The sequence below is a fragment of the Rousettus aegyptiacus genome, unplaced genomic scaffold (assembly GCF_014176215.1).
Source record: "Rousettus aegyptiacus isolate mRouAeg1 unplaced genomic scaffold, mRouAeg1.p scaffold_m13_p_9, whole genome shotgun sequence".
Lineage (NCBI taxonomy): Eukaryota > Metazoa > Chordata > Mammalia > Chiroptera > Pteropodidae > Rousettus > Rousettus aegyptiacus.
The window spans coordinates 62322094-62348452 of record NW_023416312.1 but is presented as its reverse complement, the minus strand read 5'-3'; the positions used below and the strand labels follow the sequence as shown (position 1 = coordinate 62348452).

At 34.9% G+C, this 26359-nt stretch overlaps 1 protein-coding gene and 1 pseudogene across 6 annotated transcripts in view; both read right to left on the bottom strand.

The window, feature by feature from the left end:
- Window positions 1-26359, bottom strand: part of IL1RAPL2 (interleukin 1 receptor accessory protein like 2) — a 1139149-nt gene that overhangs the window by 64747 nt on the left and 1048043 nt on the right. The window lies entirely within an intron of this gene.
- Window positions 21846-21963, bottom strand: LOC118608468 (annotated as a pseudogene).

The following is a 26359-nucleotide window of genomic DNA, read 5'->3' as shown; positions in this document are numbered from 1 at the left end:
GGTCCAAACCCCACACCAGGTTCCCCAAATTAAAGCATCGGTTCTGGGAAGAGCAGCCTCTACAACATCTGGCTGTGAAAATCAGCCAGGATTCTATCTATCGGGGTGAGATAGAAAGCAGCTAGAAATGATAGAGTCCTCTTAAATGACCTGCGCACAGAGTTTCTCAATCCCAGGCATTCACCCTGAGCTCCAGTGGAGAAGCAGTGGCTGGGAAGGTGCCAGGGACATACAGGGAGAGACAGAGTTGGGTGGCTTCAGAGTGAGGGCTAGAAGAAATGTTGTCATTGTACCTGTGTTGAACCCTCCTCCATGTAGCCAATGGACAAATGCCATCTTTCCTGCATTGAGCCATCCCTCCACATGGGCAAATCTGAATTTTCACTGGCCTGCTGAGCTCAGCTCACTGAACCTTGGTAACTCCCTGGGACACTGCCTCATCCAACTTGCAAACCACAAGAGGCTTCCAGAGGCTTTTTTTTTTTGCAGCTGGCAGGCAGCCGTTAGTCCATGTGTCAGTTCTTGAATAACTCTTGGGGGCCCATGAACCTCAGGAGGGCAGTGATTACCCTTGGTGAGCTCTGAGACTTTTGCAGAGTGGCCCCAGGCTCAACACTAGTCTAGTGCCAAATCCAAATCAGCATTAACTCATTGAACATCATTAAACTCATGCTTCTGACTCTCTGAAATCCTGCCCTACACAACTTGCCCAAAGCCAGAAACTGATTTGGCAGCCTGCAAGAAGCCACTGTTGGCCCGTGTTGCAGTCTATCTTGTACAACTTTCAGGGGTGCATAAGCCCTAGTAAGGTGGCAATTGTCCTTGGTGTATTCAGAGCTTTTTGCAGAGTGGCCTCAGGCTCAGAACTGCTGCCAAATTTGAATCTGCATTAACCCTTTGAACACCACTTGCCACATGCTGGTGAATCCTGAGATCCCTCCCCATTCATCTTCCATACCACCTATACCACCTGAGGCTCTTTCAGTGGCTGAGCCTTATAGGCAGCTGGCAGGCTAGAGCAGGCTTCGGGGTTCCCTGAGACTGTTTCTGAGCTTCCCCAAGCCCAGTACTGGTGACAGCTGACCTTGATTTGCACCATGACCTCTTTCATGCACCTCCAGGTCCAGCATCAGCAGCAATTTTTGTGGATTGCTTTGTAGCTCCTATCAGATAGCCCTTGACCAGTCACAGGTAGCGACTGGCCTTGGCCTTCACAGGAGACCTTTCTAAGAGTCTCCAGAATGAGCATACCCTTGTTTTCAAACCATAGCAGAATATCACCCAATAAGCCCCACAAATGACACAATAAAGGATGGTCTCAACAGGCACATGAGCCCACTGGGGCTAATCCTGCTCCATGGGCTCAGCTCTCTCACAGTGGATCATATGCTGTGGTCATGACTAATCCTCATGGCCAATCAGCCTGAGGATCAATCCAACTCACTGATGTGCCAACAACAACCAAGGCTTAACTACAACAGGAAGGCATAGAAAACCCACACAAGGGACACTCTTGAAGCATCTGGCTCAGGTGACCAGGGAGACTGTGCCACTGGAACCCGCAAGACACCTAATACATAAGACCACCATACCAAGACTAGGAGATGTAGCAGGTCTACCTAATACTTTGAAACAAACAGAGAGATGCAGTCAAAATGGAGAGACAAAGAAACATGACACAAATTAAACAACAGGAGAAAACTCCATAAAATAAACTAAATGAAATGGAGTCAAGCAATCTACCAGATACAGAGTTCAAAACAGTAGTTATAAGGATGCTTAAAGAACTTAGTGAGAACTTCAAAAAAAAGATAGCAAGCATAAAAAAAGACATAGAAACCATTAAAAAGAACTGGTCAGAAATGAAGAACATGATAACTGAAATGGAGAAATCACTAGAAAGAATCGACAGCAGATTAGATGATGTAAAGTGTTGAATGAGTGATTTACAAAACAAGATAGAAAAAAAACACCCAAATGGAAGAGCAAAAATTGAATAAAAACTAATTAATAAAAATGAAGATAATTTAAGGGATCTCTGGGACAACATTGAGAATAACAACATTCACATCATAGGTGTACCAAAAGGAAAAGATAGAACAAGGGATTGAGAATATATTCGAAAAAATAAAGACCGAAAACTTTCCTAACCGGGAAAAAGAAATAGACATACAAGTCCAAGAAACACAAAGCGTCTCAGACAAGATGAACCCAAAGAGGCCCACATCAAGACACATCATTATTAAAATGTCAAAGGTTAAAGACAAAGAGATAATCTTAAAAGCAACAAGAGAAAAGCAATTAGTTACTTACAAGAGCACTCCCATAAGACTGTCAGCTTATTTCTCAACAGAAAATTTGCAGGACAGAAGGGATTGGCACGAAATATTCCAAGTGATGAAAATAAAGGAACCACAACCAAGACTACTCTACACAGCAAGGCTATCATTTAAAATTTCCTAGACAAGAAAAAGTAAAGGAATTCATCACCAGTAATCCAGCATTATAAGAAATCTTAAATGGACTTCTTTAAGAAGAAGAAAAAAACATAAATATAAATTATAAAATGGAAATAACTACATATCTATCAATAATGACTTTAAATGTAAATAAATTAAATGTTTCAATCAAAAGACAAAAGGTAGCTGAATGGATAAGAAAACAAGATTCATACATGCTGTCTACAAGAAATACTTCAGATCAAAAGACATGTACAGACTGAAAGTAAAGGAATGGAAAAAAGTATTTCACAGAAACAAAAAATAGCTGAGGTAGCAATACTTATATCAGACAAAATAGACTTTAAAAGAAAGACTATAATAAGAGACAAAGAGGGACATTACATAATGATAAAGAGATCAATTCAACAAGAAGATATAACTCTTGTAAACATTTATGCACTGAACGTGGAAAATCACAGTAGTACAACCATAGTAGGTCGCTTTAGCACCTCATTGACATCAAAGGATATATCTTCCAGAAAGAAAATCAAAAAGGAAACAGCAGACTTAAATGATATTAGATCATATAAATTTAATTGATGTTTTTAGAGCATTTTACCCCAAATTCTCAGAACATACATTATTTTCAAGCAAACACAGAATATTTTCCAAGATAGATCACATGTTAAGCTACAAAATAATTCTTAATAAATTTAAGAAGATTTAAATCATACCGAACATCTTCTCTGACCACAATGGTAAGAAATTAGAAATCAATTAATAGAAGAAAACTGAGAAAACACACAAATATGTGGAGACGAAATAACATGCTACTAAACAGTGAATGGGTTAAAAATGAGATCAATGAAGAAATTAAAAGACACCTTGAGACTATTGAAAATGAAAACACAATGAATGACCCAAAATCTATGGAACACAATGAGAGTGGTTCTAAGACAGAAATTCATAGCAATACAGGCATACCTCGAGAAACAAGAAAAATCTCAAATAGATGATCTAAGGTTATGCATAAAGAAACTAGAAAAAGAACAATAAACAAAGCCTAAAATTAGTAGAATGAAGAAAATAAAAAAAAAGAGTGTAAATGAACTAAATAGAAGCTAAGCAAAATAATACAGAGATCAATGAAATCAAGAGCTGGTTCTTTGCAAAAATAAATGAAATCCATAAAACTAAACTAAACTAAACTAAACAGACTAAACTAAACAGACTCAGAGAGAGAGAGAGAGAGAGAGAGAGAGAGAGAGAGAATCAGAAATAAAAGAAGTGACAATAGACACCATAAAAAGACAAAGGATTAGAAGAAAATACTACAAGCAATATGCCAAGAAATTTGCTAGTCTTTAAGAATTGCATAAATTCATAGAAACATATAATCTTCTAAGACTGAATAAAGAAGAAACTGAAAATTTGAACAAACGAATTACTACTAACAAAATCAAATCAGATATCAAAAAAAAAATCCACACAAAAATAGTTCTGGATCAGATGGCTTCACAGGTGAATTTTACCAAGCATTCAAAGAACAATTAACACCTATCCGTCTCAAAGTATTCCAAAAAATTCAAGAGGCTAGAAATCTCCGTACCTCATTTTATGAGGCCATCATTATCTTGATTCCAAAGCCAGGCAGAGACATTGCAAAATAAAAATTATAGGGTGACATTCCTGATGAATATAGATGCAAAAATCCTTAACAGAATATCACAAAACCAAATTCAGCAATACATTAAAAAGATCATACACCATGATAAGTGAGATTTATCCCTGGGATTCAAGGTTGATACAATATCTGCAAATTAATAAACATGATACACCACAGAATCAAAATGAAGGATAAAAATTATATGATTATATCAATAGATGCAGAAGAAGCATTCATTAATGATCAAAACTCTCAGCGAGGTAGGAATAGAGGGAACATAACTCAACATTATAAAGAGCATGTATGACAAACCCACAGCTAACACCACATTCAATGGGAAAAAGCTAAAAGCATTTTTCATATGATCAGGAACAAGATAAGGGTGTCCACTTTCATCACTTCTATTGAACATAGCATTGTAAGTCTTAGCCACAAAAATCAGATAAAATAAAGAAATGAAAGATAATGAAATCGGAAAGGAAGAAATAAAAACGTCCTTATTTGCAGATGACATGATACTATAGAGAGAGGACTATAAAAATTGCACCAAAAAACTGTTAAAACTGATAAATGAATTCAGTAAAGTAACAGAATACAAAATTAATATTCAGACATGAATTGCATATCTATACACCAATAACGAATTGTCAGAAGGAAAAATTAAGAAAAACAATCTCACTTACAACTGCATCAAAACAAAAACAAAAACAAAAACAAAAAACAACTAGGAATACATTTAATCAAAGTGGTAAAAGACTTGTACTTGGAAAATTATAAGACATTAAATAAAGAAATTGAAGAAGATACAAATAAATAGAAGTATATACCATACTTATGGATAGGAATAATTAACATCATTAAAATGTTCATACTGCCCAAAGCAATCTATAGATTCAATGCAATCCCTATCATAGTACTGGTGGCATTTTTTACAGGAAGAGAACAAATAGTTCTAAAATTTATATGGGAACACAAAAGACCCTGAATAGCCACAGTGATCTTGAGAAAGCACAGAGTTGGAAGTATCACAATACCTGATATCAAACTATACTACAAGGCTGTAAACATCAAAACAGCATGGTACTGGCACAAAAACAGACACATAGATCAATGGAGCAAAATAGAAAGCCCAGAAATAAACCCATCCCTATATGCTTCATTAATCTATGACAGGGAGGAAAGAATATACAATGGGGTAAAGGTAGTATATTCAATAAATAATTTTAAGAAAACCTGGACAGAAACATGCAAAATAATGAAACTATATCACTTCTTACACTATATAAAAAATAAATTAAAAATAATTAAAGACTTAAATGTAAGACCTGAAACCATAAAACTCCTAGAAGAACATAGGTTTTAACTCTCTGACATTCCTCCTAGTAACATTTTTTTTTCTGATATGTGACTTCGAGCAAGAGGAACAAAAGAAAAAATAAACGAATGGACTACACCTAATTACAAAGTTTTTGTACAGCAAAGGAAACTATCAACAAAACAGAAAGGCAACCTACTGAATGGGAGAAGTTATTCATCAATGTTATACTCGATAAGAGGCCAGTATCCAAAATTTATAAAGAACCCATGCAACTTAGCATCAGAAAACTAACAATTCAATTAAAAAAAAAAGAGCAGAGGACCTGAATAGACGGTCAATAGATATATGAAAAGATGCTCAACATCACTAATCATCAGAGAGATGCAAACTAAAACTGCAATGAGATATCTCCTTACACCTGTCAGAATGGCTATTATCAATAAATCAGCAAACAATATATGTTGGTGAGGATGTGGAGAATTGAGAACTCTTGTGCACTTGGTGAGATTGCAAATTGGTGCAGCTGCTATGGAAAACAGTATGGAGGTTCCTCAAAAAAATTAAAACTAGAACTATTGTATGACCCAGCAATTTCACTGCTGAGCATTTATCTGAAGAAATCCAAAACACTAATTTGAAAAGCTAAATGCACCCCTAAGTTCATTGCAGTATCATTTGCAATTGCCAAGATATGGAAGTAATCTATGTGTTCCTCAATAGATGATTGTATAAAGAAGTTACAGTATATACAATGGACTATTACTTAGCCATAAAAAAATGAAATTTTACCATTTGTGACAACATGGATGAACCTAGAAGGTATGCTAAGTGAAATAAGTCAGACAGAGAAAGATAAATTCTATATGATCTCACTTATATGTAAAATCTAAAGAACAAAATATGCAAACAAAACAGAAACACACTCATAGATGCAGAAAACAAGCTGATGGTTGTCAAATTTGAGACAGATTGGGGCGTAGGGTAAAAAAAGTGAAGAGATTAATAAATACAAATTGTTAGTTATGAAATTGTCATGGGGATGTAAAGTACAGCACAGGGACCATATTCAATAACATGGCAATAACTATGTATAGTGACTGGTGTGTACTAGTGTAGTTGGGGGGGATCACTTTGTGAATTACATAAATGTGTAACCATTGTTCTGTATACTTGAAACTAATATGAAATAATATTCAATGCCGAAAAAGATGCTAATGACAAATAAATAAGGAAATAAGTAAGTAAATACATACATACATACATAAACAAACAAACCAGAGACTGAATTATCTAATGTAAGAGCACCGCAAGTAAGTGTGGAAAGATAAAATCTATTTAACTTGCCCATGTAGTTTAATTTCCCCCCATACTGAGACTTTCTAAGAATTTATCATGAGCAACAATTTTACTTTCAATTTGTTTATCTCCACTCCACCTCAAACCCTTTGAAGGGCTATAAATTTTATAAAAGCATCAGATAATCATTAATGCCTTATTTTTGCCAGACATTTCTTCATTCTTTACTTTTATCTTCGGCAATTTTCAACAAACATCTTTTAATGTCACTTTTATGTTTCCTTATTTCTATTTCTTTGGATGTAATTTTTTTTTATTTGTGTTAGTGGAAGCACATTCATGGTGGTTAATTTTCCTCTGAGGTTTTGTAATTTTATTATTATGTTCTTATCTACAGCCAGAATTATTTTTAGTGGTAATCTTGGGTGCCAAGCACTGTGGAGGTGTTCCCTCAGAGTGGTTCCAAGTTTGCCTCTACCAAAGCCTTACAAGTTTCACTGGTTTGGAATCAGTTTTTCTGTTAACTTTTTAGCTTGGTCGTATATACCACATGTGGGGTGTGTGAATTTAGAGTTCATACCCATGCTTTGCACAAGTTTAGAGTTTTGACTTCCCTTGAGCATCTCCTTTCATTCATAGATGTGGACCTGGGCAGAATATGAATTTCCTGGCTACTTTTATGGACTAATGAGCAGAGTTTTCTAGTTCTCATTTCATAGATTTTCAGGCTTCATAGACGGTTCAGACTTTTAGATTTTTGTTGGGATCTCAGATCTAGCTCCACACTTTGAACATGTCTCTGGCTCTATGATCTTACCCTCAGCTCAAGCTCTTACACCCCTAACATTCCTATCTGTTTCTGATATCCTTAGACGATCTCAGATAAACTTAGCTTTGGTTTTTACTCCATTCTGTGGATTTTAGTTCACATTTATTTCCAAAATCCAAGGAATTTCTTTTAGTGGTTTGGTTTTCAAGCTGGGCAAACCCTATAAATCTTTGTTTTAGTTTGACCAGCATTTCTCTGGGTTTAGTACAAGAGATTAGTCTTTCCCATAGCAATTCAGTCTACAATATTAACTAGATGTCTGGAGTTTTGCCAAAGAAATCTGTAAGTTGTATATCTTAGGCTTGAATGATCAAGTTAATTTTATTTTCAACCAATGAGTTAAAAGCAGAATTTCTATTGCTGTTACTGCTAAATGAAATAAATGGATGTTCTCTTTTCTTCCCTGGACTCACACTTTGATGTGACCTTTAGAAGATGAAGTTAAATGTGGATAGCTGTGGTACCAATGTAAAAGCAATTCACCTTCCTGCTATGTTTTATGTAGTTAAGTTTGTAGCTTTAACTTTCAAGAGGCTTATTCCTTCTGAAGATAATCCATAATTAGGGGATGCATCTTTTGTTTATTTGTACATGATGTGCTGAGAGTGTCCTGAGGCACATGCTCTAGTCTAGTAGGTTAATATTAGTGTTCACGAAACACAAGAATGTTATTTTCAGTTGTGAGAAATGTTTTAAGACGTCTATTCTAATAATTTACTAAAATTTGTGAATTAATGCCTCAAAACTTTGCAGCCGAGCTTGGGTTATCATTATATTAATGTCACTCTTACTCATATATATTCCAGTATACGATCCCTTGAGTATGAGATAAAGGGTACAGTCATAATTTGCACATGGCGAATGCCCATCGGTATTCTTTATTGCTCACAATGGCTTTTCCCATCAGTCATCTAATATGTTAAGCGGCCATTTGGAGCCAGAGTTCTATGCATAAAATCACAAGAGTCCTTGATTTTTCTGAGATTACATTCGGAAACTGAAAGGACATTGAGATTTAGAAACAGGCTCAGACAAAGATCAACTGACTTTACTGAGATAAAATAATAATACAACTTCAATGCTGAAAAAAGAATTCATGTTTTCTAATATGTAGAATATTGTCCAACCTACTAGAGACAATGTTGCTTTCCCATTTCTATAGATCTGGAAAATATAGCAGCCTTGACATTTCAGAGTGATTTGTGCAGCTTTTCCCTCTAACCTTCTTTTTAAAGAAGAACCCTCTACTCATAGTCTTTAAAATTAAATGATATAGCCACTGAATTGAATTCTAAATTATAGTCGTGAGCAAGCTATTATAAAACTAAATGCAGGAAAAAAGAAAGTATTTCTTCTAGTAAAATCCAAAGGGAGATGAAAAGTTGATGAGGCAGAGAAATTGGTTAACTGTCTTACATGGTGGGAACTGCACAAAAGTAGTGTTTTCTACTCAGAAAATAGCAAGACTTTGTGAGAGAAGAAAGTGGGTACCAAAGGGAAGGAAGAAGGCTGGGGAAAAAATTCTTGAGTATGCTTAGACTAATTATTTGGGAAGAATAAAAATATAGGTGTGTGTGTGTGTGTGTGTGTGTGTGTGTACATGTGTGCACAGGAGAGAGAGAGACAGACAGAGAGACAGAGAGAGAGAGAGAGAGAGAGAGAGTTAGTTTTTCTACTCTTTCTTGTTTAACAATGCATGTGAAGCCAGAAATCTTTTTAGGGATGGTGGGGAGGGAAAATGCTCAGATACTTTTCTATGTTAGAGATAAGTAGTATAGTAACAGGACTCAAAAGTATAATCAATGATGTTGCTTTGGTTTAAAATTGGCTCACAGGGATAAGTGCTATGAAATCCACTGAAGGATAAATGGTTCAGTTACAGAGCTTATCAAGCAGCCTTAATCCCAGTAAAAATTTCTGTTACTGATTTTCGTCAAGGATGGATAAGAGGAGAAACATGGCAGTGTGACAGACGTCTCATGACCTCTTCCATTGAAATAACAATAAGCTGAACATCTAAAACTCAAGAAAAAACTGCACACCAGCACTTCTGAGCGTGGATCTGCACATAAGACCTACCACATGTCAGAACTCCAGAAGTCAGGCATTAGATCTGGAAAAAACAAAGAGGCTGCCTCTTGCAGCCAGAGCTCCCTGAAGGAGGAGGTAGAGGTGGAGGGGAAAGAGCACGTCGAGTTTCCTGAACAGCTCAACCTGTAAGAGCTAAGTGCTCCATGAAGCTGGTGGCAGAACCCAGGCAACAGTGCAGAAAGTAGAGAACTCAGGATGTCAGAGAAACAACAGTTGATTATTACAAGCTACGGTTTCAAAATGTGAGGCTGAGCCACAGCACACACCCCTAACCCAGAGAGACCCATTCCCATATCCTACAAGACCAAACACTTCATAGCCCCAACGGAATCTGAGTAAAAGCTACTGAAACTATCACTAACACTGACAGGGACTGAGACTGAGGATAGTGAGTGTGATTGAATATCGATAAGAAAAAAGGCATTATTAAGAATTTATATAAAGCAATGTTCCAAAAAGTTTATACACCATCTACTGAAAAACAAAAGAAAAAAGCCTTCTTTGCGACAGGCTAAAGAGAGACCTTTATATAATAAATCTTTCTGGAAAAAAAAAAGCAGAATACACTTTCTCCAGAAAATAAGCTTACAGACATAGAAATATTCAACTAAATTCAAGATGGTACTTCTGAAAAAACTCAGGGAGATCTGAAATGAGTCATATCAACAATTTCAGGAATTGAAAAGACAAAAAAAGATGAGCAGAATGAGTTCTTTAGCAAGGAGATTGAAACTCTCAAAAAGAGCCAAATAGACTTCTGGAGATAAAGAGCACACTGAAAGAGTTGAAAAATGAAATAGCAAGCTTGAGAAATAGAGTCAAATAAATGCAGGAAAGGATCACTGATACTGAATACAGAAATCTGGAAGTAAATTGAAAAGAAGAGGAAAATCAGAGAGTAAAAAATAATAAAAGAGAAATACAAGAACTAGGAGATACTGCCAGAAGAGGAAAGATAAGAATAATGAGCATTCTTGAAGGAGAGGAAATAGAACAGGGATTAGAAAGTATTTTCAGACAAATAGTTGACAAGAATTTCCCAAATCTAAGGAATGAGTAGAAATTTGGAATTCAAGAAGTCAACAGAACACCCAATTATCTCAACATAAAAAGGACTTCTCCAAAACATATTGTACTAAAATTATCAAAAATCAATGATAAGGAAGAATTCATAGGGTAGCCAGTGAAAAGAAAACAGTAACCTATAAAGGAAAACCCAATAGATTATCATCAGACTTCTCAGTACAAACCTTACAATCCAGAAAGGGGTGGAATCAAATAGTGAATCTATTAAATGAAAGGAACTATCAGCCAAGAAAAATGTATCCAGCAAAGTTCTCCTCTAGATTTGAAGGAGGAATAAGCACCTTTCCAGACATACAAAAATTGAGGGAATTCTCTTTTTATGAGGCCTGCATTATAGGAAATACTGAAAGATGTCAGCTTACCTAAAACAAAATGACAAAAAAATACATAATTAGGAGTAAGGTGACCAGCAGGCACAGAGAAACAGAGTGCAACCCTTACTAAGAACAGAGCAGTATAAGCTTAAGCAATAAGAAGAGATTTACTATAGCAAGATAGTAATGAACATTCAGCATACATAGGGAAAATTGAGATGACAATGACTGAAAAGGGGAGGATTCAAAGATCTAAATTTACAAAAGGGAATGGAGAAAAAGCACATGCAGAAGACAATGGACAACTGTGTGTGTGTGTATGTGTGTGTGTAATTTACATATTAGTAATTATAACCACATGTCAAAAATTAAAAACTAAAGTATATACCATTAAACAGGAAGCACCAGAGGGAAAACTCACGTAATCAAACCCCCCAAAAAAGAAAGAAAACACAAACACACACACACACACACACACACACACACACAAAGACAAGTAATGAAAACACCAAGCTACCAGAAACCAAAAGATAAAATGGCTATAAGAACACCTCATATTTTAATATTACACTAATGTAAACGGACTAAACTCACCAATAAAAAGGCACGGAATTGCAGATTTGATCAAAATACAAAAGCCAACCATACGCTGCTTCCAGGAGACATATCTCAGTTCCAAGACAAATACAGACTCAAAGTGAAAGGGTGGAAAATGATATTTCAAGCAAATGGCATTTAGAGAAAAGTGGGAGTAGCGATGATAATATCAGAAGAAATAGACTTTAAAATAAAAAAGGTAAAGACAGGTACAGAGGGACCCTTCATAATAATAAAGGGAATTGTGGACCAAGAAGACATAACACTTATTAATATCTATGCTCCCAATCAGGGAGCCCTGAAATATGTAAAACAATTACTAACAGAACTAAAGGGAGAAAAACACCAAAACACTATTGTAGTAGGGGACATAAATACTCCACTTTTGGATATGGACAGATTATCCAAACAAAAAATCAATAGTGAAGTAACATCCTCAAATGACACATTAGGCCAAATGAACATAATTGACATTTAGCGAGACTTCCATCCCAAAACAGCTCAATATACTTCTCTTGCAGTGCACATGGAACATTCCCAACAATTGACCACATACAGGGACACATAGATAACTTCAACAGATATAAGAGGGTTGAAATCATACCAACCATATTCTCTGATCATAATGCTTTGAAACTAGAGATTCAACTGCAAAAAGAATGCAGGAAGAACCACAAATACATGGAAAATAAACAACATGTTACTGAAGAATAACTGGGTCAGAGAAGAAATAAAAAGAGAGATCAAAAAATACATAGAAATGAATGATAATGATAGTACAACACATTGAAACTTTTAGGACATGGCAAAAGTCGTAATAAGAAGAAAGTTCATATCATTACAGGACTATCTCCAAAAACAAGAAAAAAAAAACAAATAAACAACCTAATGCTTTGCCTTAAAAAAAAACTAGAAAAGGAAGAACAAATGAAGCTTAAAGTCAGCAGAAGGAAAGAAATAATGCTAATTAGAGAAGAAATAATGGAAATTGCAAATAAAAAAATAGAAAAGAATAAATACAACAGAGGGCTGGTTCTTTGAGAAGGTTAATAAATTTGACAAACCCCTTGCTAGACTCACTAAAGAAAAAGAGAAAGGACACAAATAAGCAAAATCAGGACTGAAAGAGGGGAAATTATGAGACATTGCAGAAATACAAAGGATCATGCAAGAATACCATGAAAAAGTATATAACACCAAATTCAATAATCTAAAGAAATGGACCATTACTTAGAGAAATACAACCTTCCAAGACTGAATCAAGAAGCATTGGAATATATAAATAGACTGATCAGCAGTGTGGAAATTGAAACAATCATCAAAAACTCACCAAAAAGTAAAAATCTAGAACCAGATGGATTCACCAGTGAATCCTACCAAACATTCAAAGAAGATTTAATACCTATTCTCCTCAAACTCTTCCAAAAAAAAATCAAAGAGATGGCAATACTTCCCAACTAGTTTCATGAAGCCAATATTACTCTGACACCAAAATCTGGTAAAGATAACATAAAAAAAGAAAGCTACACAACAATATCTCTCATGAATACAGACGTAAAAATCCTAAATAAGATACTAGCGAAATGAATATAGCAACATATTAAAAAGATTATACACCACAATCAAGCAGGCTTCATCCCAGGGGCACAGAGATGGTTCAACATAAGCAAATCGATTAATGTGGTACATCACATAAAAAAAATTAAAAAAATGAGTATCATATGTTCCTATCAATAGATACAGAAAAAGCCTTCAACAAGACACAACATTCATTTATGTTCAAAACACTTAACAAAATCAGTATAGAAGGAAAGTACCTGAACATAATAAAGACCACATATTACAAACCCTAAGCCAACAGTATACCTACTGGTGTAAAACTGAAAACCTTCCATCTAAGATTAGGAACAAGGCATAGCTGTGCACTATCACCATTGTTTTTCAGTATAACTTTGGAGGTCCTAGCAAGTGCAATCAAATGAGAGAAAGATTTAAAATGCATCCAAATAGAAAACAAAGAAGTCGATCTGTCACTATTTTCAGATGACATGATTCTCTATATAGAAAATCCTAAAGACTCCACAAGAACACTACTGGAAACAATAAGCAAATACAGTAAAGTTTCTGGATACAAAATCTACATTCAAAAATCCATAGTGTTGCTATATTCTAATAGCGAAGTGTCAGAAAAAAGAAGTGGAAAAAATAATTTCTTTTGAAATTACAACAAAAAAATAAAATAAAATATATAGGATTTAATCTAATGAAACTTTTGAAGGACCTGCATAATGAAAACTATAAGACCCTACTAAAAGAAATAGAAGAAGATACAAAGAAATGAAAAGATTTTCCATGTTCTCGGATTGGAAGAATCAACATAGTTAAAATGACCTTACTACCTAAAGCATTATACAGATTTAATGTGATCCCCATCAAAATCTCATTAACATTTTTTAAAGAAATAGAATAAAAAGTCATCAGATATGTATGAAAGCACAAAAAACCCTGAATTGCCAAAGCCATCCTGAGAAAAAAGAATGAGGCTGGAGGCATCACTCTGCCCAACTTCAAATTATACTACAAAGTGACAGTAATTAAAGCAACATGTTATTGGCTGAAAAACAGACACATGGACCAGTGGAACATATTCGAGAGTCCAGAAGTAGACCTATTTTTCTATGGACAAATAATTTTTGACAATAAAGCCAAAAATATACAGTAGAGAAAGGAAAGCCTCTTCAATAAATGATGCTGGGAGAACTGGAAAGCCAGCCAAAAAAAAAAAGGAAAATAGACTGTTGTCTATCACCACACACCAAAATTGACTCAGAATGGATTAAGGATCAGAATATAAGGCCTGAAACAATAAAATGCTTAGAAGAAAACATAAGAACTAAACTCAAGGACCTAGGACTTAAAGATGATTTCATAAATTTGATGTCAAAAGCAAGGGAAGTAAAAGCTAAAATAAATGAATGAGACTACATCGAACTAAAAAGCTTCTGTGCAGTAAAAGAAATCCTCAACAAGGTAAAGGGTCAATCATTCAAATGGGAAAATATACTTGCAAGCAACACCTCCAATAAGGGTCTAATATCCAAAATACAGAAAGAACTCATACAACTCAACAACGACAACACCAATGGCAACAACAACAACAACAATAAAACAAATGATCCAATCGAAAAATAAGCATTGGACTTGAACAGACATTTCTCCCTAGAGGTCATACAAATGGCCAACAAATATCTGAGAAGATGCTCAATGTCGCTAGCTATTACGGAAATGCAAATCAAAACCACAATGATGGTTAGTACGTGGATGGAAGACCACCTAGGAATACCAGGTGCTTTAGGCATTAAAAAAAACACAATAGAAACCATCTCACACCTGTTAGAATAGCTATACTCAACAGGACAAGTAATAACAAATGCTGAAGAGAATGTGAAGAAAAAGGAACCCTCATACGCTGCTGGTGTGGACTGCAAATTGGTACAGCCACTATGGAAAACAGTATGGAGGTTTCTAAAAAATTAAGAATTGATCTACCATATGATCCAGCAATTCCTCTACTGGGTATTTACCCCAAAGACTTGAAAACTCATATCCAAAAAGATATTTGCACACCGATGTTCATAGCAGCATTATTCATGGTTGCCAGGACATGGAAGCAACTGAAATGTCCTACGATAGATAATTGGCTAAAGAAGCAGTGGTTCATACATACAATGGAATATTACTCAGCCATAAGAAGAAAGAAATATTGCCATTTGTGACAATGTGAACAGATCTCAAGATAATCATACTAAGCGAAAATAAGCCAGACAGAAAATGTTGAAAATCACATATCACTTATTTGTGGGATATAAACCTAAAAGCAACAAATGAACAGAACAAGCAATCAGGGAATCATGGACATAGATAATAAATTATTGTTTACCAGACTGGAGTGGGGGATGGGAGAGGGGACGTAGATGGGGTTAAAGGGTTCAAATATGTGGTGACTGTAAGAAATCTAACTATGGTAGTTGAACACTCGTGTAAATATATATATATATGCCTTACTGTTACAATGTACAGCTGAAATGTATCAGATTTTGTTAACCAATGTCACCTTAAACAATTAACAAATTAATTAAGAATAAATAAATACAGCATAAAAAAAGAATGAATAGGCAGTACTTTTGTTGTGACTACATACAATGCCCATAAACTTCACTTACTTTCTCTTTTTTCACCTCTTTATAACAGGGATTGGCTAGCCAAGTGTTTGAAGATACTAGTTTTCTCAGTCATATTTCCAATGCAGGGGCTCCAGATGTAAGCAAGGCAGAGACATATGATTCAGGGAGAGCACTACGGTTAGGACACTGAAATTATGGCCCAGCCTTTACACTAAGTTGCTGTGATTTTTTTGTATAATTTCATTCTCTACTAAAGCCTCAGTTTCTCCTAACGAATGAAAGTCAGCCAGTATTTCTTTTTACGTGTGACATTCTCACTTTCAAGTAACTGGTCTAGAACAGTGAACGTTGGGATTTTCCAGGTGGGAAGAATTGCTTCACTTGGATTCTTAGCCCTGGAGTACCTACCAGTCACTGGTTCTCTTTGTAAAAGAAAGAGAATGTGAGTCTTTTTGGCTCTGGCAGGTTTTGGCTTTAGCTCCAAGGTCACTTTATCCTGGTGTTTTGTGTCTGAATTTGCCTGCCTGCTATGCCTGGAGTCCCAGTTCTTGTGTATCCCCTAACCTCTGACTGTTGACTGCAGAGTGGGTTTCCTGCCGATGAACTCTGCCTTGCTTTGAACCATATTTCCTCTCTGTCCCACTGGCCCCTGGCTGCTTATGTTGGCTCTGCTGATCTTGGCTTATAGCCCTGCTTTCCTTGACTCAGTGCTTTCCATATCTCGGTCTGACAAAGGGATTTTTAAAAGCTCCCTTGGGGAGACAAAGACCTTAGAATTAAACTCAGTCCACTGCTAGCAAGTTTAATTCCCACTCAGCAAATTGAGATGTCAGGAGAGTTGAAGTAAGCAAAAACTCTGTATGCATGTATTTAAGTGTTCATATGGTTGCAAAATAATTCATTTGGATTGAACTTAATATTTCAAAATTAAATGCACATGATTCTCTATATTTTTTAAGTGGAGGAAAAAACAGGCAACTTCTATAAATGCATTAAAATTAAATGACATTTTTTATAACCCTTATTGATATAGAAATCTAGGTTTGTAGAGGAGCCAACTTGTGTAATTCTATCAACTGAAAAATGATTTAAATATATATGATTCATATTTAAAGATATTTTAATTTGTTTCAGAAGTTATTAACTTGCTTTCAAACTGTATGGAATTAAGTGTTAAGGTGTATAAAGTTAGGTTTCTTCTAGTAGCCAAGAAAGGGACTGGTAAAAATAGAACACAGGGTAACCAACCATTCTCTAAATGAGATCACAGAATCTTTTTCACTTTCTCCCCTTCTGCATGATCAAAAGTACTTGTGAATCCTTTACTAATACTGTCACGACTTCTGGTACTAGGAATGATTTGCTAGTTAAATCTTGCTGTACTAGTTCAGAGGAGAAATGCATCAATATAACTATGGCGATTCTTATTGTGTATCTAAAGATTGATCCAGGTATTAAATGGTGACCAAAGAAAATAACAATGGGTTTTCTAAGGATGGTAATGTGATTTAAAAATGGCTGTGAAAAGCTTTTCAAAAATTTTGAATAAATGAAAAATAATTTGTAGCCATGGTTTTAATATAGGTGTCATTCACATTGATAAGTTTTGTTGGCTGTTTGTAGGCTGTGACTCCAGAAATGTTTAAAATAATCCCACAAAGATTCTTTAATCCTTCAGAAAATGGAAATATCATGGTTTAATGCCTAGCTTAGAAAATGAAACTCAAAGCTATCCACAGATTACTGATCTGATTCATGTCACACTATTGATTTTCTGAAGTTCTATAAGAGTTATTTTGGACTATTAATTTTCTCTGACTACAAATCCCCCTGGTTTCGCCATTCATTATACTCTATTTTGCTGTCTACTCAATTGGCATGTCTTTATCTTCCTCCTTTGCCCACTTAAAGCCTCACCCTTCAAGGTCTAGCTCAAGCGTTAGCTATATACCACAAAGACAGCCCTATTTTCTGTGCACACTGACTTTTCTCCTTTCTATAAATCCTATTTGGATATGTTCATAGGGAGTTAAAGATATAGTTGTGCTCCTCTTCATATAATTTTCATAACAAAATAAGCTAAGTACTTAATATGTTCTAAGTTAATCCTCACAGAAACCTAATAAATAAGGTATTATATTCTCACTTTACAAATGAGCAAACAAAGGAGAGAGAATTTAAATATCCTATTCAAAACCACAAATATTCTAAGTGACAGAGATGTAAAACCAGAAAGATTGATCCATAGCCAAAGGCACCAACCACTCTTCCATACTGCTTTTTCACATATTTTTGTCTCATTTTCTCAACTAAATATTATATATAGGCTTTAATGGCAGAAAACATCTTATATTTTACATTCATTTCTTAGGGAGATTAGCATTGTGAAAGGCATACAGTTGTGTCCAATAATACTTGGACTCCTGCTTTCTATAAAGCTTTAAAATGCCTTTTTATTTTGTTATAGATGTTTAATCACACTTGCTACTCTCAGTTATAGTCCCTGTCAGTGTTAGCAACAGTTTCGGTAGCATTTGCTTAGATTTCCCTGGTTTTCCGTGGTGTTTGGTCTCAGAGAGTATGCAGGGAGAGGCCCTCTTGGTTGGGGGTTAGGGGCTGATGCTCAGCCTCAGTTTTGCAATAATGGCAGGTAAAAATAAACTGCTGTTTCCCTGATGTCCAGCTTCTCTGCCTTCTGCCCTGATGACTGGTCTCTCTTCCTGTTATCTTTATTTCGTGCATTTATCATCAGAAACATGCAACAAAGATCTTTGTTTTCTAAATATAATTTTATCAAGAGGATCAGACATTGAGCTCCTTGAGCCTAAATAATTGGGCCTCTTTTTTTCTATCCTCTGTAGGAGCTAGTACAATTTTAGGCACACAGAATTTTGAATGGATTTTCTGACAATAATACCTCTAGTTTAAAAATGGATGGGGTTGCATCCAGAAAGGGAAGCTATGCTTGTTTTAATTTATCCTCTGTTTCATTTATATCTTTTCTCTTTAGGGGAATTGTGTTCTGGACCATAGATTCATTTTTTTACTGTTATCACTTCTTTAGTAACTGAACTAATCACAACTTCTAGGCCTTCCTTTAGTAGTTTATTCCCAATTGCACTTCCTTTTGTTTCTCTTTTTCCTAATATTTACCCTAAACCTTTCCTTTCTTAACTACAAATGTCTAGTCTTACCTCTCCCAGTTCTGTGAATAATTTCTTTCCTGTGTTTATATTTTTACTTTGAATGTATCTGCGGACAGGATTTAGGTCCTTACTAGAAGGGCCTCTTATATTTAGCAGCTTCTTTCTCTCTATGAATGTTTCCTTAGAACATAATTTTTTTCTCTTTTTCTATTTTCTATTTTTTTCTGTTTATCCCTGCTTTTTCTATATATGTTACAAGGTACATATAGATCATTTCAGATGTCTCTTCAAGGTCAAAATTACCCAGACATAATTACCTATGGTTATCTACAAAGAGGGGACAGGGAAAATAATTTATTAAGATTCATAAATAGTATGAAACCACATTTTGTATATTACTTTGTGCTTCTCTTCATAGTCCTTTTCTCAAGACAGCTAAAGGAGTCAAACTGACTTGGCTATTGATCCCATTTCCTGCTTGTTCACTAAATAAGGAAAGAAAAGCAATGCAGTAACTTAGCAGGTAAGAGAAAGGAAAATAAGACATTTGAATGATATAACTGATTCCTGAATATTTGCTGGAATATCATCTGTATTTTTTTCCTCTGGCCTAGACATACATATATACACACATATATACAGCTAATCACACACATATATCCACTTATATAGATATTATTTGCTGTGATCTATCTTTATATATTTATCTATGACATGACATTTTCTTCCTGAATTAATTACATCTGTCTCTGTCACATTCATCGTACGTTGTGCATGTGTGCCTCAAAAATGATCTCAAGAAGGACCTATTTACCAAAGTAATGTATCTTCTAAATGCATAGCTATCAGCAGATAGAGAAGAGAAGGCAAGAAAGAAGATAATAGAAAACAGCTCAACAGGAAAAATGTTCTTTTAAAATTTTCACTTAGTTGTGTGGCATGTAGTCAAATTTTTACATTAGAAATGCTGTTAATTTTTAACAAAGATTGCTAAAGCAAGGGACAAAATAGTATAAATCAGATTTTAAGAACATTTAATATATTAAAAATTTTTTAAAAGAGAGTAATTTCAAGTTATTTAAAACAACTGTTTACATATAAACGATTCATTAGTTGCCAAACATTCTTGTCTACTTGTTAAGGCTCTACTGAAAAATGAGGTCAGCTTATATGTGAAACAATTATAATTAAGTTATATATTACTCAGATATCCTTTTTAATTAAAATGATTGGGGTAATCAACAAAATCCAATAAGTTTCAAGTGTACAATTCAACAGTATGTCATACATATATTGCATTGTGTGTGTATACCCATAGTTAGATTTCCTTCTGTCACCAAATATTTGACGCCTTTGACACCTACCTACTTCTCTGCCCCTATCCCTCTGGTAACCACTAATCCACTGTCCCTGTCCATGAGTCTCTGTTTATATGTCATGCTCATTTGTTGCTTTTAGGTTTATATCCCACATATGAGTGATATCATGTGGTTTTCAACTTATCCTGTCTGGCTTATTTAGCTTAGCATGATTATCTCGAAGTCCATCCATATTGTTGCAAATGACAGTATTTGATCTCTTCTTATGGCTGAGTAAATTTCCATTGTATATATTTCATTGCATATATGTACCACCACTTCTTTAGCCAGTCATCTTTTGTAGGACACTTCGGTTGCTTCTATGTCCTGGCCACCATGAGTAATGCTGCTATGAACATCGGTGTGCAAATATCTTTTTGGATATGAGTTTTCAAGTCTTTGTGTAAATACCCATAGAGGGATTGCTGAATCATATGGTAGATCAATTCTTAGTTTTTTTTTAGAAACCTCCATACCGTTTTCCATAGTGGCTGTGCCAATTTGCAGTCCACAGCAGCAGTATATGAGGGTTCCTATTTCTTCACATCTTCTCCAACATTCGTTATTACTTATCCTGTTGATTAAAACCATTATAAAAAGTGTGAGACGGTATCTTATTGTGGTTTTGACTTGCATTTCTCTAATATCTAATGAAGCTGAACATCTTTTCATGTGCCTGTTGGTCATTGGTATTTCTTTGTAGGAGAACTGTTTGTTCAGGTAGTCTACCCATTTTTTAAATTAGATTGTTTTTGTTTGTTTGTTTTGTTTCTGAGTTGTATGAGTTCTTTATATATTTTGGATATATCAGGGGCATTGTCTGCAAACATGTTCTCCTGTTTGGATATTTGCCTTTTTTGCCTTGTTGATGGTTTCTTTTGCTGTACAGAAGATTTTTAGTTTGATATAGTCCTATTCATTTATTTTTGCTTTTACTTCCCTTGCCTTTGAGGTCAAATTCATAACATCTTCTCTAAGTACAAGTTCCATGAGTTTAGTTCCTATGTTTCCTTCTATGCGATTTATTATTTCAAGTCTTATATTCAAGACCTTGATGCATTTTGAGTTAATTTTCGTGTGTGGTGATAAACAATGGTTTAGTTTCATTTTTTTGCATGTGGCTTTCCAGTTTTCCCAGCACCATTTATTGAAGAAGCTTTCCTTTATGCATTGTAAGTTTTCGGTTCTTTTGTTAAAAATTATTTGTCCATATATACAGGGGTTCGAATCTGTTCCACTCATCTGTGTGTTTGTTTTTCTGCAACATTTTGATTGTTGCTTTGTAGTATAATGTGAAGTCAGACAGAGTGATACCTCCATTCTCTTTTTTCTTAGTATTGCTTTGATAATTGTTTGCCATGTATTTTTTCTTATTCAAATATTTTTATAATAAATTGAAAAAGTAGTTTGACTTTTAAATGTTGATTTGTTTGTTTATTTTTAGATGAGGCAACCCTTGATTGACCTCACAAATTGCAAGGACCTTGTCAACTTACAACACCATATTTTTTATTTTTTACACCGATAGCTCCTGGTCTTCCTAGGTGGTCTTCCATCCAAGTACTAACCAGGCCAACCCTGCTTAGCATCCGAGATCAGAAGGGATCGGGCTTGTTCAGGGTGGTATGGCTGTAGACTGAGTTGATTATTTTAAAATCTGGAATTAAGTTGCATTCTATACTATTAAACAATTTGAAAATAAGCCTGTTGATATATGTCAGTCTTGCACATATATTTTGTCTAAATGTATTACACTCTACTCTGTATTACAGTTGTATATATTACTGACCTCCCTTAACATACTATAAGCTTCTTAGAAGGCCCCATAGCTAATCTATTTATGTAATCCCTGTGAAGCTTCTCATAATGCGTGTACTTAGTATGCTTTCAGTAAATGCTAATTTAATTAATTAAAATAGCTCCCAAAGTACCTCTCTTAGGCAAGATTTCAATATCTATGCTCTAAGTACTTCATGTACTTGAAAATAATACATTTACCTGTCTTAAAATGCATTTCATAATCCACATTTTCACTATTTTTGACTTGCCTTTTTACCCAACTTAATCTGAGAAGTGAGAGCATAGTATTTATCTTTACACAGAGAAGTCAGACACACATTTGATACCCACCAAGGTTCTTTTGAAACATATGAAGGAGAGTAGATGCAGTTAAAGTTAATGACACATTGTATATCTGTTTCTAACAGACTCATAATATATGGAGCTAGAAGGGAACTTTGAGATCATCATGTCTCACTCTCTCATGCTGAGAAATAGAGGGCACAAAGTTTTAAATTACTTGCCCAAGAATATATATTAGCTGTTGGCAGAGCTTGCAATGCAATTCATGGGCCCTGCCTCTATGTTTCATGCTCTCACCAATACAGCAGCTTTCTCTGGCCCTTATACTGAGACCATTGCCATATCCTCTGGATAGGCCATTTTGTCTTCAATCTCTTCCTCTTTCCAATTTGTCTTGTAGAATTTTGCCATGTTTGTCTTCTTTAAGCATAGTTTCATTTGTGACACTTGTCAGCTTCAAAATCTGAAATGACTTTCATAACTTATCAATCTGAGTTGTTCTTGATAAGGAGCAATTTTATCCTAGAAGGGGGCATTTAGCAATATCTGGAGACATTTTTCTTTGTCACAACTTGGGGGGAGACTGTTATTGCCATCTAGTGGATAGAGGCATGGGTGTTACTAAACATCCTTCAATGCACAGGAGAGCCCCCCACAACAAAAAAAAATTATGTGTCCCCAAATGTCAATAGTATTGAGGTTGAGAAACCTCGTTGTAGAATTAAAGGACTTTCATATTCTGGTCTGAACTTCCCTTTTCGATATTATTTTTGACTACTTTCTGACACTTAGAAAATTTAGACTGCTTCCTATTTATTTTATATGTTCTATACTTTCTCATTGCCTTGATTTTTCTTAACTTGGAATAGTTTTCTTCTTCTTCTCACATTCTTCATGTTTGTTAAAGATAAAAATACATGTGACTTCCCCCATAAAGATCTTCTCTGATCCTTACAACCAGATCATCATTTTATAATCTCGGGCCTTACAAAAATTTGTATTTAAGCTATTTGAAAAAATATACATTGGGGGAGGAGAAAGTCTCATTGTTAGACTATGAAGCAACTGTGAGAAAAAGTACACCATGTTTGGAGTCCAAAAACTTATAATTCCATCATTTCTTAAGTGTGCATGACCTCGGACAAGCTTCTTAATCTCACCAGTCCTCATATTTTTTCATCACTGAAATAGAATAAATTATGCCTACTTCCTAAATATGGTAAGAAAAGGGAATAAAGTTATATGAATAAAAGTGTTTTGTAAGTTTTAAGGCACTATGTCAATGTAAGAGATTACTATTTTTATTGCAAGGGGAGCTAGTCTTAGAAAGTCAGGTAATGTTTCCATTTAACCTTGTGTAGGGAATAAGAAATTCCATTGAACATACTGAAAATTTTCTGGCTGACGTTTTTTAAGGGCAGAGCATATGCTTAAGTCTACTTTAATTTTGCCTGTGAGGAGTACAAGGTGTTTTTTAGGTTTCGTATCTATCTTTTGTGGTGTTAAGGAAAATACTTCCTTTGTCTGGAGTAGAAAGAGAACAGGTGAGTGCACCAGCCAATTATTTACAACAGGATTGCCAGGGGCAACAAAAGACCTGTAAAACAATTTTTCTGGATTCAAATACATCTAACTCATAAAGAGTTTCATAATTTACTTCCAGTTCCTTGCAAGGGAAGTTTTGGAAGTGGTATACTTGCCATTTTAGAATCCCCAGAATGCAGGTGTCCTTTGGTAGCCAAAGTTTGGGAATTAATATATGACAACTAATAACAAGAATCTTGACTTAGGATTTTTATTTTTGGATAATAATTTATCATATTTGTGGAAGTCTTGCTTGCTATATTTTTTATAACACCAAGACCTTGGAAACGAAGACTGAATAAGAGGCCTTGGAGATTGAGATTATAACTATACAGCTGTCTCTCACTAGAGGTCACTCTTGCAATCTAAGAACAAAATGATGCAAATAAGAAAACACAAAACAAAACAAAAAGCAAATGCTCATCAACAACAACGCCAATATACAGACACAATTCAAAAATTAAGGATGTAGTTTTTCATTTCAAATCTACATGGATGCTCTTAAAATGAGTAAATGAATTGATAATAGCATGGATAGTCACTATTTAATGCAGGAGAGCACAAAAAATAACAGTTGCTATACTTAGTAGTTAGGTAGGTATATAGCCTCTCCTTTCATGACTTGGGAAATCAACCAGCAGCTGCACTAAAGTAATCAGCTTGATACAAATATAACTAGACTGGAATGGTATACACATTTTAAAGCAAGCAACTGAATTGTTGGTAAGAGGAATTGCAAGAATTCAATGTGGCAACATAGTGAAGATTAAATACTTTCTGTGAGTGGTTGTTTAAAGAACAGTAGCTTTTATTATAATACTGATTGCTTAAACAGATGTCAATGTCTAAATGAGTGACTAAGAATCATCCTATAAGTTATCTCAAGGGCTAGGCATATATATGTACATAATAGACCACTATGTGTTTTATGATATAAAGGTTCAAATTTTTCTCCTGCTTCTCCATATCCTTCATCCTTCCTGCAAACTTAATTGGCCTGCATAATACATGAAATCTATCTATCATTCCATCTATCACGTCTTTAACTTTCAGTTATCTCTTATTAAAATCCAAAAAAAAATCCTGGGGAAAAAAAGAGGGACAACAGATAAAGTTATTCTCAATTCAAACCTCAATTCCTTTTTAAAATAGATATTCATTGGGGTACCTGACAGTAAAGCCCAACGAGAGGCAGGAATCTGGTCCAGGAGGAAATACTGATGTGGTTCAGAGGAAGAGGGAATCTGGTAAGTGTGGTAAACATTGGGCACAACTGGGGAACAGTTGAGAAGGGAGGGGAGGATTAAAAAATACAATAAGATAATAAAAATTTCAAATTTTATCAATAGTATGAGAGATTAAAAAACCTGGCCTTTCATCTGTAAATTCAATCAAGATGATCATGAAGAGAACTTGTTTTATTCTTTCTCTATGAAAGAAGGATAAACTAATGAATGACATAATTAAATAGACTCTAATAACCAAGTTCTAAACCAATCACAAATCAAAGGTATACCAAAGCAGTAACTTTGATCTCTTCAATATATCATCTTTCTTAATGGCATGTTTAAAATGAAAAAAAAAAAGCATAAAGATGGGCTTTGGTTTCAAAATCTGTGATGTTTTGTTACCAAAGCACATTAACAAAATGTCTTCATAAAGCCCCACTGAGATTTAAGCACTTTTCAAGAATTACAACCTCGAGTGCCTGGGAGAATGATAGGCAGCTATGTTGGAATGAAATCAAATTATAGGACTTGAGTCTGGAAGAGTAGGTGAGTCATTTAAAGAACTTCTTTTTACAACGTGCATCTTTGAAGAAAGTCAGATGATGTATAAGTTTGTCTAAACATGGAAAATAAAGTGGCTACATGACTCAATTATCTCAATAATTCAAACCTAAAATAGCTCACTCTTGCCTCAGTTTCATTTTTAGCTCCCTGACAAATTTGTCCAGGAAATTGACTTCAGAACTCACTTTTCTCTGAGTGCACTGATGCAGCCAAAGGTAGTACAGAAAAAGTGACTCTTACTGAATATTTTAGCCACTCCAATTTATATTTCTCTTTTTACTATATTCCATAACCTTGACAGAATTTACCTTTTCTTATTAACGCCAACCACTTCCACAATGAATGGAAAGTTGGAGAAGTTGCCAGAGAGAAAGACAGAGACAGAGACAGAGAGAGAGAGACTACTGAGAGAAGTTCAGTGGCTGCTGGAAGACATTTGAAAGGAGTAACCTCCTATTTCCTTTTACCTAGTAAATAAAAATTGATGGCTAATATTTGTTCTCTGCAACACAAGCTGCATGCAACATGGAAACTCAAAAAATCTTAAGAGTGATGTAGAAAAAAGGACAAAAAG